At 39.6% G+C, this 13,502-nt stretch overlaps 1 protein-coding gene across 15 annotated transcripts in view; it reads left to right on the top strand.

Annotated features, from left to right (window-relative positions):
- EPB41L2 (erythrocyte membrane protein band 4.1 like 2) overlaps positions 1–13,502 on the top strand; it is a 235,218-nt gene that overhangs the window by 61,477 nt on the left and 160,239 nt on the right. The window contains exon 1 of one of the 15 annotated variants that reach the window (XM_017888558.1): positions 2,964–3,106. The exons of 13 other annotated variants lie outside the window; for them this stretch is intronic. The gene's annotated coding sequence lies outside the window, so the exon portion shown is untranslated. Of the gene's footprint in view, positions 1–2,963; positions 3,107–13,502 lie in introns of those variants that run through there. One more of the 15 variants, XM_017888480.1, reaches the window with a different exon arrangement.

The raw sequence follows: 13,502 nt of genomic DNA, 5'->3' as shown, positions 1-13,502 counted from the left end.
GTACCACTGGGAGATTTTGTTGTGAAAATAAGTATGAAATCCAGTTCTGGGCGTGTGTGAAGTAGGGAGATGACAGTATGATGGTTTTTGAAAACCATACAGTTCCAGAAATTCCAGTTTTAGGTTACTTGCGTTCAGTCACTCCCAAGAGGTTTTTGTGAGGAGGGGATGGGGTGGAGAAAGGGATTTTAGACTAGATGAGAAAAGTAGTAGTGTAAAAACAAAGTTGTGGGTTTGCCCCTTCTCTTTTCCCCCTAATTGAAGACTGGGCTTACAGTGTTTCTAAGACAACTCTGATTGGCAGTGTATTTCGAGAGGCTGAAGAGCTCTGATTCAAAATGTCCAGCTTGGGGTCAAAGGATTGGATCGTTTTATATGTTTATTAACTAGAATTGGAAATAGCATAAATAATAAAATGAGAGCTGGCCTCATTTCCACCTTCACTGTTAATATTATATTGTTTTTATCTTTGTACCCTACATTCATGGCTTATGGAATAAATCTTTAAGTAAACACATATTTTTGTACATTTCACAAAGTGAGGCTCATATTCTGATTTTGTTGTCATTTTCCACTCAGTGTTATTTTGTGTGCTCTTTGCAATGCCAAGTGATTTTTTTTTTGAAATGTAGAATTTTATAACTAAGTGACACTTAAAAAGAGATAACTAATCCCTCCTCTTTTAATTTTACTGATAGGAAATTTAGTAAAGTGAAATAAAATAACTTACTTAAAACTACTATTGTTTTCATAACTGGAATTACAATTGGTTCCACCTATTCCAGAACATTTTTCACTATACCACTCTGCCTGTTTTACTTTATCTACTGGGGAAAATTTATAAAGTATTGTTTTCCTCTAGGAGGACTTAAAAGATCATTGACTCCGAGGGTTAAATCTATCTAATTATAACTTTGAGTGAAAAACTGAGACCACCCAAACACAGCTGTTTAGTTAATTTGGCCCAAGCAATTGGAAGAAGTTTGAAAACCATTATGATGTGGCTGGATTGTTGCCATTTTAGGGTTATTTGATGTGAACCTGAAAGGAATAGAGGTTAAAAACACACGGCCATATCTGAAGTATTTCTCTTCTGCCATATTAAAACCAATAAATCCATTAAAGCTTTTAAAATGATTTTGCCAAAGTAACTATCTCATCTCACATGGCAAATTCCTTTTACTCTGGAATATATTTGCTTCATTTTGCTGAATTCCTATAGGAATTTGTAGCTGTGTAATTCCTTTAGCAGTTGCTCATACACAGTCTTACGGCATTTATTCTAATGTCACCTTGAAATTTAACCCGTTTATTAATGTTAACTTTCCATGAGGTTGTCTGTGTTAGTGGTCTAGGTTATCAGCTCCTCAGGGACAAGGCTATTGTATTGTCATTCCCCTTCTTCTTTCTCCCCTCCACTTTCCCTCAACTCCGTAGTGCTAGCAGAGGGCCTTGTGTGTTCTCATTGCTAGGACTTGTCAAAAACGTTCTGAGTGCATTTGGGGCTAATTTGAGGACAAGGTCTCTTCTCTGTGTGTGTTTATAGTTGTGCTGGCACTGATGATCGAAGGAATGCCTCTGAAGAATAAGCAAGTCTGGCATGATTGGCATACGTTCAATCAACAGGTAGTTAAAGTTCTTTTTGAGGCAGTAATCCTGCCTTCAGACTCACATTTATTTGCATTTGACCTTAGTCTAAATCTAGAAAAATCTATATATGACAGCTCAGGTGAATTTGGTGAGATGAGAAGGAATATCTGAACAATAGATGATGGAGAATCGTTAGTTTTTGTTTTGCTTGGAAATACTCTTCCACAGAAATGTTTAGAACATTAAATTTGGCATCCTAAAGACTTATTGACAATTGTGTGCGTTTCTTGGCTTTCTTTATCTTGAAGGAAGAATTGAAGCTGGTGTGGGGGCAATGGAGAATTTAGTTTCGAAAGTCTAAGGAGAGCAGGGAAAAAAGGAAGTGACTTTTGTTGCTGGGATCTACTTGTAGGTAGGGAAAGAAGGACAGGAAGAAAGAATGGAAAGAGATCAAGAAATAAGGGGGATAAACAGCCAAATATTAGGGTGGGACTAACTCTGAAAGTCATTTTGAAAAGTTGGTTATACTTTTGGTTCTTTTCCAGAAGGTTTTCAAATGCATGGGGTGGGTGGGGAAACTCCAGTAGAGATGACAGCTTAAGTGTTGGAGAAAGATGATGGAAACTGGCCTGAGTGGCTAGATAGAGTAGGAAGAAAGAGAACTAAAAAAAAGAATTCTTTTTTTTCTGGCAGCACTCTGCACTTCTTATAATGCTGTACTTAACTTGTTCTCTAGTGTTGTACCAAAAAGTTTATTCAGTGTAATATAAAGAATCTCTGTTTTGACTGACTGCTTGCTTGCACATGCTTGTTCACTCTCATGCGCTCTCTTTCTCTTTCCCTTGCGCTCTCAGCTGCTTGTCTCAGAGGAGGCATTGGAGCTCTCCCTGTCCCTCAATTTGTTCACCATGGAAGTGTCAGGATGTAGATGTGACTGATTCTGTGAGCTTCTGGAGAAGCAGCCACACCACTTTATAGTCTAAGCACACTTGAGTGATAGCGTGTGTGCACACATGTACGCTCTCTTCTCTTAGAGAAGTGTATAGTTGTAATATACTTGGCAGAAAGTTTCTTGCGTTGCTAGGTGGGATCTCATTTCTCTTTAGTCTTTGTTTATTATTCATTATATTTAAATAATAATGGAGCTGCATTCTCTCCAGATCATTTGGAATTATTTGTCATCTGTTTTTGTTTGGCTCTGGAAAAAAATAAGTAAAATAATTTGGGAATCCATTTCATGATTGGAGAAGCAATGCTGCTTCCTAAAGATATTTATGTTTACCTTTGGGCTCTGTTATCTGTCTCATTATTTCCTGACCCAGCGCTGGGCCACCTCTGACTTAAGCACTAGGACTGGATTGTGTCAGCACTGTACTTAAGGCGTTTATCGTAATCCAGGCGTCCTTGGATTGCACGGTGCCAGCAAGCAAGGTGGTAGCAGTGATCACAGCCTGGGCTGCAGGTGTGAGTTCTGAGGAGGTCTATGGTTTACCCAGTGAATTTACTACTGATAAATGTGAGTTGCTGTTTTCCTTGGGGTGTTTGGTTGTGGGGCAAGTGGTATTTCTGTTATTTACTGTGTTATTGTCCTCAAATGGAAGGATTGCCTGTGAATTTTGTTTCATAGGGTGCCATTAACCCGTTGATGTATGGTACGGGTTAGGATTTTGGTAGTTGGGTTGGCCAGATTTCCTGGAAGACAGCTTGTATTTTTCTTCCTGAAAGTTATGTGTAACTGTTACAAATTATATTTGAGGGGTTGCAGAAGAAAAAAGTAATAGCACATTTCTTGTCTTATGCCTCAGTTGTGAGCTTTCCTGGATAGGCACCCTTCACTTTTCCAGGCATTCTGTGTTCCTATTTTCTGCTGTGATTTTAGTACCAACTTGAGCAGTGAAGGAAGAAGATCCCCCCTACCCCAGTCTCATAAATGTTATACACGGATGAGAGATTATAGTGATGCTTGTATTTTTTTTTGTTTTTTACAAAGCCACTATTCCACATCTTTATATGGTATTTACATCTATAGGAAATTGGAAAGTCCACAGTGAGAGGTACATTGGGAAGACAGAGATAACAAGAGGAAAGTGTATTTGGCAAAAGTGAGCTCCATTTGAGAAAACACTGAGGGGTAAATTCATTCAGAAACATGAGCTTATCACCTAATTGATTTCAGCTCATTGCCTGGTTGATTTAACATGTTTATGCAAATGAGAAATACCTGGCAACTATTTTTTTTGCCAGGAGGTTAGGTTTCTGCCTTTGCCTAGGATATTGTAAAAAGCTGCTATTTCAGTCAGTTGGCTTAGTCTAAAATTTCTTTGATTCTCCAATATCTGCACAATAAAGGGTTAGCTAAGTTATTTTCTTGGGTCCTTTCCAGATGTAAAATTACTATGATTCAGGAGGATTGTATAACCCCCCAATTAATTTTAGCATGTCTTCTAGAGACATTTCTAGTTTCTTCTTGCTTTTCTTAGAATTTGATATCTTTTGAAGCTAGTGACCCAGTAGGCCAGTCTTAATCCATGAGAAGCAATCATGCAGGGTGAAGATAGTAAATACCATGCTTCCCACATTTTCTTAATAGGAATCTTAAAAGATGACATGAGATTTCTTACTACAAATGGGCCGAAATAATATTTGTTCCAGTAGAGTGCTGTTTGACTTAATATTACAATAACTTTATTGAATCATTAAGATGATTATCTTGGATAATAGAAAAGTAGGATTATAATGCCTAGAATGGTTTGAAAACTTAGGCATGCTGGATTTTTCTTATCGTTTCTTTCTGCCCAACATATATATGAAGTAGAACTTTGTGCAAAAGGGTATGTTTGGTTGCTGTGGTGCATACAGAGATAAGTAAGACAGACTTGTTTGGTAAGGTGGATAAGATGGGTGCATTGCGCCTGAGTGTAGGAAAGGAAATGCACAGCTTTTTACAATATCCTAATCATAGTAATTTAAGACAGACTTGTTTGGTAAGGTGGATAAGATGGGTGCATTGGGCCTGAGTGTAGGAAAGTACTATACACGAGAAATCACTGGACTCTGAGTACCCTACACAGGGTAGGGGACGCTGTGGCATCTGGGAGAGAGAAGAACAGCATTGAGCTGGGGTAGGCAGGCAAGTCATAGCCTGGTAACTGGACTCTACAGTGGTGCTTGTGATTATGGGCATTCTACTTGGGTGGCTGCCTTTTGAGAAGAGGCTTGAGGATTGAGCCTGGAGACAGGGCTTTTACCTCCAGAATGATAGCATTCATCCTGGGCAGAACTGAGCATACGTCTGGAAAAGGAGAGTCAGGCCAGAGTGTGGAGGACTCTATTCGAGGTGAAAGAATTGCTTTCTGGGTTTGCTTTCCTCACTCAGTGGAGTCACTGAGGTTTCCTGCACAGATGAATGATATGATCAGAACTGGAGTTTAGGAAGATTAGTTGGGTAACAGTGTTCTGGGATTTAAACTAGGATTGACAATTTATGAAACAAATAGTCATAGGGAGAAAAATTTACCTGTTGCTAACTTATTTACTGGTTTTATTTACTATAATCAGAGTCTACTGTTTGTAACTATGACTGAAGTTGTTTTGCACAATATAGAAGTCATCAAATAGTTTTTTAGAGTACTGTCCACTGAAGATAACTAAGCACATAAACCTCAGATAAAGTGAGGAATAATCAGTTTAGTATCCTGATTGTCTTTTTCCATCCATCCAGTCTATTCAGACATGATATTTATTTTGTAATTAATCCTAATTCTCATCATTCCTTCTCTTCGTTTTTTCCCTAAGGCATTCTTAAGCTACTCTTTTAACAGTGTTTTGAAAGTGTTACTTGGTTGGTCTTGGGTAGGTATATCCCAATTTCCCCACACCCCAATTCCTTAAGCAACTAGCTCCATTTTGTATGATGTTATAGGAAAGTTCTTGTCCCATTTTTGAAAATAATTTGTCCTTAATCCATGTGAAAATTATTTGATTTTCATAGTCTTGGAATTCAAAGTATCTTGGAAAGAAAGTCAAAGTCTCATAGCTAGTAAGTGAAGGAGTTGGAATTGAAATTCAAATCTGCCTGATGCTGAGCTATATCTCTAAGCTTCAATTTCCTTACTTGTAAAATGGAGTCATTGATAGTATTTCTCATAGAGTAGTCATGAGAAATTAAATGAAATGATACACATAGATTGCTTCATAATACTGTTATTGCTTGTTTATAAACTACCTTTTAACAGGAATTATAGAAATACAGGGCTTATGAATCCAAAATTAATTCAATTGATAAGGTTATTTTGTGCTTTTTTTAGTTATAATTTTATTTGCAAACTTAACATTTGCAATTACTCGATTTTTAAAACATTAGGTGCTCTTATATACAATAATGAGTGAAACTTGTGTCCTCAATAGTTTCTTTTAATTCTTCCCTACAGACTGTCATTCTCCATGTTTAGCTGTGTTTTGTGTTAATTTTCACTGCTTTCCCCCCCCGAAATGCAATAGTCCTGTAGTGTCCTACTGGAAACATTGTTCTCTTTGTTACAGCTAAAGAAGTCCCTTTGTCACTCCTTTGAGACATTCTGCAGATGCCATTTTACAGTCCTGAAAAATATGTCCCTGTCCGCCTTGTGCTGTGTTAAATTGTGCATGTATTGTGCTTGATATTTTAATGAAGTCGTAGAGAAAATTTGACAGTAACACTTGTCATATAACAAAGAAAGGCTCTTTCTTGATCTAATGTAGATATGTGTTCCCTGATCCCTTCATAGCTCTGTGTGGTCTGAAAGTAGATCCCCCTACACTTAGATGTGACCTCAGATGGTTGATGCTTTTTAACTACCTTCATAGGAAACTGTTAAAACAACTTCTGAGCAGGAACTCTTAAGTCTTTTGTTGATGTGTATTGCTTTTTAAAGACCTCTTAATTTACATGATCTTAATAGCATTTTAAGTGGCAAGTACACTCTCTAATTTGCTAAGTGGCTTTAATCCTTGTATTAAGAACTGAGGGAAAAATCTCCTGGGAAATTGCTGTGATAAAATCCAGGAAATTCCTTTCATTCTTTTAAATCCAGTTAAAATCTAACTTAAAGAAAAGTCCTCTGATGTAACAGTGTCTGAAAGCTGCTCAGAGTCCAGTGATTTCTTGTGTATAGTGCCAAGCTCAAAGAGGAATAGTATGAATGTAGCTCTGTGTTTTTGGTAAATCTATACCACATGACACAATACCAGTTTATTATAACTTTGTTGGGACTTAGTTATCCTGTTTTATACTGCCCTTAAAACTGTTAAGGAGGGCCGGGCTCGGTGGCTCATGCCTGTAATCCCAGCACTTTGGGAGGCCGAGATGGGTGGATCACTTGAGGTCAGGAGTTCAAGACCAGCCTGGCCAACATGGTGAAACTCTATCTCTACTAAAAAATACAAAAATTAGCCAAGCGTGGTGGTGCACCCCTGTAGTCCCAGCTACTCGGGAGACTAAGGCAGGAGAATCACTTGAGCTCGGGAGGCAGAGGTTGCAGTGGGCCAGATTGCACCACTGCACCCCAGCCTGGGTGACAGAGTGAGCTGTCTCAAAAAAAGAAAAGAAAAGAAAAACTGTTAAGGAGTACAGAGTAAAGGGCGAAAACTCTACATTTTAAATTTTAATGGACTTTATTTAAATTTTGAAAATTATAACACATGTTCAGTGCAGAAAACTTGGTAACAGAAAAATGCAAATAAAGCAAAATTTCCAGGTACCCACATTTCAGGAATAATTACCGTTACCATTTTGCTTGAACATTTCTAGTCTCTTGTCTATAAATATGTTTGCATAGGTTAAAACAACAGCATTATCCTTTTAAACTCATTTGTTTTCCCTTTGCAAAATAGGGTGATGCATCGCCACAAATTCTTAAGGTAGTAGGACTTAATTTGGGAAGTGTTAATCTATAGGGCATTCATTCGTTCATTAGATGGACTCATTTGAAAGTTCACAGTTTGTAGAAAGTGTGTATATTTATTACCTACAGAAGATGTGTGTCAGAAAGACATAGGCTAGTCATTCTGGATGTTTTCCAGGATCATATAAGTGTAACAAGTCTGTATTATAACTCTTAAGAAGGCTTTGAAGCAAGTAAAGATCTGATCACATAAGCCCTGACCTGTCCTGGAGAGCCGGCTCACTGATTTCCAACAAGAGCTGATTCTGTGCTCGCCTGACTCCTGTCATCTGGGGCGGAGGTACACAGGGGTTCCAGTGTTTGTTTATGTCTGGGCATCAGTTGGGCTTGTTTTATAGAATGATTCCAAGCTCTTGATCATGCCATTCCATCTGTGTCTTTTAAAGATAAATGCACAATTGGTACAGGACAGATCCTGTTACAGTAAACTTTATGGCAGAAACCAACTCTTTATATGGATGTTCTTTTGTAGCTAAGGGGTATAAGTGAGAGGAAACCCTCCAAGGAGGCTCAGACACTGGGGCCAGTCCCTCTCCCCAGAAGAGACAAAGTATCTCTGGCTCCCTTGTTACTCTGAGGTCCAATGGGAAGAGTATTTACTTAAGATATACAGATAACAGAACAGGAAAAACAAGTTTCCTTATCTATTCATAACTGTGCTATTGAATTTATATGTTCCAATATGGTTAACCTGGAATTTTAGGGGGACAGTGGGAGGAGATAGACAATGATTGGGAAGCAGGATATGACAGCATTCCAAAATATGGCTGAACTCAAACTGCTTGAACAGAGCTAGTCTAAATCATGAGAGTGAGGTCAACCATAGGAGGAGGAAAGGATCAGGCAGATCATGACAAAGGGAAAGTTAAGTATGACAGCTAAGTTAATTTTTATGAGTGCTACATTTCACCTTTTTGTTCAGTTATATAGTATGTACTATGAACCCCAAATATCTGAGACAGGTCTCAGTCAATTTAGAAATCTTGTTTTGCCAAGGTTGAAAACCTGCACCCATGACCCCAGGAGGTTCTGACAACATGTGCCTGTGGTGATCAGAGCACAGTTTGGTTTTATACATTTTATTTTATTACTATTTTTGAAACAGGGTCTCACTCTGTCACCCAGGCTGGAGTGATTTCACCATATTGGCCAGGCAGGACTCGAATTCCTGACCTCAGATGATCTGCCTGCCTAGGCATTTTTTTTTTTTTTTGAGACGAAGTCTCGCTCTATTGCCCAGGCCAGAGTGCAGTGCCGCAATCTCAGCTCACTGCAAGCTCCGCCTCCTGGGTTCACGCCATTCTCCTGCCTCAGCTTCCGAGTAGCTGGGACTACAGGCGCCCGTCACCATGCCCGGCTAAGTTTTTGTATTTTTAGTAGAGACGGGTTTCACCGTGTTAGCCAGGATGGTCTCGATCTTCTGACCTCGTGATCTGCCCGCCTTGGCCTCCCAAAGTGCTAGGATAGCAGGTGTGAGCCACCATGCCCGGCCAGCCTGTTTTACATATTTTAGAGAGACATAAGACATCAGTCAACATATGTAAGATGAATATAGGTTCTTTCTGGAAAGGTGGGGCAGGACAACTTGAAGCAAAGGCGGGACAACTCAGTGGGGAGGGGGATTCCTGGTCATAGGTAGATAAGAGACAAATGGTTGCATTCTTTTGGGTTTCTGATTATCCTCTCCAAAGGAGGCAATCGGATATGCATTTATCTCAGTGAGCAGATCGGTGACTTTAAAAAGAATGGGAGTCAGGTTTGCCCTAAGCAATTCCCAGCTTGACTTTTCCTTTTGGCTTAGTGATTTGGGGGCCCCAAGATTTATGTTTTTCACAGTACATACACTTTTCTATATGTTTAAGTATAATATATAAACATGTGTATCCTTTCAGTGAGTGTAGTCATAGATATGTCCTTGTCTGTCATACTTCAGTTTTTATAGGTACAACTGCAGACACAGTCCTTTTGTGGCCTGGGCAGACCATGCAAAGTCCAGTTGACCTGTTGCATCTGGAGGCCGTCTTTTCTCATACAACACAGTCTGCAGGGGCTGTTCATTCCTCTGGTTCCATTTCTATCCAGCCCATGTGTCAGTGGTGAATCCCAGCGCTAGGTTTTTCCCAGGACATACTCTGCCCTGCCCTCTCCTGTTGCACAGCCATATCCCAATTCTGTATGTCATTAGTTGTATGGCTCGTGGGTAGATGATCAGGTAAGTGATTTTCTGGGTCTCAGCTTGTCCTTGAAGTGTGATTCCTGATCAGATCTAACTGCCCCTGGTTCCTTCATGCACTATGTTACAGCTCAGGGTCATCTTGGAAAAGGGGCTACATTACTGTTAGCCCATTTTAGTCTTTCACATTCTTGGCATCCTGCTTACTCCGCCAGTGGATTTTGCTGGAGTGGTAGTGACTCCCTGCTGGGTTGGTTTGCCATCTACTAGATGTCTCTTTCACAGCCTTGTGATTTGTAAATGTGTGTACCGTAAACTCACAAATAACTTTATGATGTTTCTCCCAACCCCAAGTTTTATTCCTGGTATACTGTGGCTTAATATCGGTAACAGAGCTATTGTTAGGTTTGGTCGTATACTGCCTATTTTTAACTGTATACCTGGAAGCTTGGGTTGGTTTTTAAAAAATTTTTCATCCAAGCCAAGGGTAACCCTGATGGTGGCAGTATATTTTTAAAAAATTAACACTGGGGCAACCTACTCTGCTTTACCTTTTCTATAACCAAATAGGAATGAAAGATTCTCCTCGGGCCCTGGAAGCTTAAGGGAATGAATAACTCCTCCCTCCTCAGGCCCAGTCCCAAGGAGCAAGGTCACTTGCGCCAGCAGCCAGCGTGCGTCAGCAAGATAGCAGAAGCAGGAAGAAAGCTGGCCGGAAGACACATACCCCCTGAAGATGGAGAGGGAGGCCGTCTGGGTACTACGTAGCAGTTATGTCAGACCGAGACACTTCCTGTTTACAGGAGACTATAAAACACCTGCCCCGTCCTCTTTGGTTGCTGACGCCATTTTAAGCCTCAGCCTGCCTGCACCCAGGCGCTCATTAAAACAGCGTGTTGCTACACACCGTCTTGTGTTGTGTGTTGGCGGGCTCTCAGGGTTTGAACCCATACAAGAGCCTTGCAGAGGCAATTACAAGTATCTGTGTTTCAGAAATATATGCTGGGTTTCCCAGAAGATTACCTAATTTCCCTAGGCCAAGGAAGCCTCATTTCATATTTCTTTTATCTATAGCTACTAGATGTCATTTCTGGGTCCAGTAATGATCTTGTATTTCTCTCTGTGCGGTAATACCTGGTGGTATATATACCTTTTTGGGGTATTATAAAGGTGACTAGGATCAAATATTTAATTGTAATAGTGAATTTTGTTGTTGCCAATTAAATTCATTATGCTTACCACTGTAATAACACAAAGATTGAGAATACAGATTTAAGGAACTATCTTTGGTATTTGTTTTTCCTTATTATGAAATAAATTGGTGCCCAGTCTTACTGTGTGCCAGGCTAGGGATTCAAAGGTGAGTAAGAAGACTGAGCTGCTGAGTTCACAGTAAGACAGACTGATATTGAGAATTCAAATTGGGGCTGGGTGCCCCGACTCATGCCTGTAATCCCAGCACTTTGGGAGGCTGGAGGCTGAGGCAGGTGGATCAAGAGGTCGAGACCATCCTGGTCAACATGGTGAAACCCCGTCTCTACTAAAAATACAAAAATTAGCTGGGTGTGGTGGCCTTGTAGTCCCAGCTACTTGGGAGGCTGAGGCAGGAGAATCGCTTGAACCCAGGAGGCGTAGGTTGCAGTGAGCTGAGATGGCGCCACTGCATTCCAGCCTGGTGACTGAGTGAGACTCTGTCTCAAAAAAATTAAAAAAAAAAAAAAAAAAAGAATTTGAATGGGTAATTTCAGTAGTGGAAATACATGCAGAGAAAGGACAACAATGTGAGTCCGCATAGAAAGGGAGGAAAGGATGAGGAATGATGGCTACACTGAGTTCATTTTTTGTTTGTTTTACTGGGATTTGGTTTGTAGCTGTACACCACTTAATGAATTAGGTGCAATTATTGATTAACTCATAAAATGTTCCATTGACTACCGACTACAAGCCTAAGTTATTAGGGTGTGGGGCGTATGGATGTAAGATTGCTGGCTTTCCCCTAGGGAGCCGATTGCTTGAGTGGCAGCCAGTCAACAGCAATTTAGTGGTAAAGAGAAGGATGCTGGCGATAGGAATTTGGCCAGCAAAACTGTGGATACATAAATTTTTCATACTGAACCATTTTGCTTAATATTTAACAGAATCTTACCACATATCAAATATGTGAGAGTGTGAATCCTTTTGCAAATCACCCTCTTAATAATTACTCAAGAAACATGTTGAGTCAATGAATGTATCTTTTGTGTAAGAATAGATTTTTACAAATTGGTATTAACATTCGTATTATTTGCTACTGGCTGTCCTTCCATAGAAAGATTTTCTTTCTTTTCTTTTTTTTTCCCTCCTCCAATTGAAACTTCCAGGAAGTATCACTCTCCTAGGATTTCTGTCCAAGTAGTTTTCTGAAGCCAATGGGTGGGTGTATGTTTAGATCCAAGAGAAACAAATTATAACCATGGATGTGAACTTTTCACAGTCTTCTCAACATAAAAGCTTGAAAAAATATTTTTTATACTTTTCTTCTGCAACGACCAAATCTCTTTCTGAAGAGGAATAAAGCAAGACAACATGTTAAACATATATGCATCTTCATGTTGTTGACCCCTTCCCTAATAATTAGCAGACACCTCAAAATGTTTATTGAGTATTTTTGGCCATGATTTTAAATTTTAAAAACCAGTACAAAGATGTAGCTATATCAAGTCCAACAGAGCTTAAAGGTAAAAAAATAAAAAAAGTAGGTATGTAGTAGAGTTCAAATAATATTGGACATTGCTGTTTTAACGAATGCGTTTTGAGTGTCAAGGAACAAAATACTGCAGGATTAGATTTATGAGGGTAAGCCAAGTAAAATGTGGATGCCTAGTAGTAAGAGCTTTCTACTGTATCAAACATGAATTAGACATGTTGAAAGCCTCTTAAATTTATTAAATAAGAATGTGATTGGGAAAGGGTGAAGGCTCTGTAAATGTAATGCCCCTGTAAATGTCTCCTTGGTATACCACACTGATTGGTTTCTTAAGCTACTTGCCTCCCATATGACTACCACTGTGTTTTGTGTGTGTGGAAGAGGACATAGCTGTCGGGGTACACATTACTAACCTGGTAGATGGGGGCAGTGGAAATCAGGGTAGAAAAGGAGTGTGACAGCCACAAAACTGACATATTTTAACTTCAGAACTACTGGTGTTTCCAAGTCATGGACTTAAACCAAGATTGTACTGTTTGGTAGGTGGTTCATGCCTGTAATCTCAGTACTTTGGGAGGCTGAGGCTGGCGGATCACAAGGTCATGAGATTGAGACTATCCTGGCTAACATGGTGAAACTCTGTCTCTACTAAAAATACAAAAAAACATTAGCCAGGCGTGGTGGCAGGCACCCGTAGTCCCAGCTACTTGAGGGGCTGAGGCAGGAGAATTGCTTGAACCCGGGAGACGGAGGTTGTAGTGAGCCAAAATCCTGCCCCTGCACTCCAGCCTGGGCGTCAGAGTGAGATTCCATCTCAAAGAAAAAACCCAAAAAACCCCCCAAAAACTGTATAATTAATAAGGTTATAAGCACCTTAGGACATTTAATTATATGTCCTCAGTAGAGTATACCAACCATACTCATTTGTATTATTATGAGATCTTTGTCTAGACTTTTACAGACTTTCACTCTTGCACTAAACAGAGCACTTCAGTTTTGCCATTTAGGGCTATCTCTTTATTTTACCATCAAAGTTAATTCTGTATATCACAATTTGCTGCTTCATACCATCTCTCTGTTCCCATATTTTTTTTTTTTTTTTTTTTTTTTT

Source organism: Rhinopithecus bieti, unplaced genomic scaffold (assembly GCF_001698545.2).
Source record: "Rhinopithecus bieti isolate Rb0 unplaced genomic scaffold, ASM169854v2 scaffold_1710, whole genome shotgun sequence".
Lineage (NCBI taxonomy): Eukaryota > Metazoa > Chordata > Mammalia > Primates > Cercopithecidae > Rhinopithecus > Rhinopithecus bieti.
The sequence above is the reverse complement of the archived record's forward strand: the minus strand, read 5'-3'. Positions and strand labels throughout refer to the sequence as shown.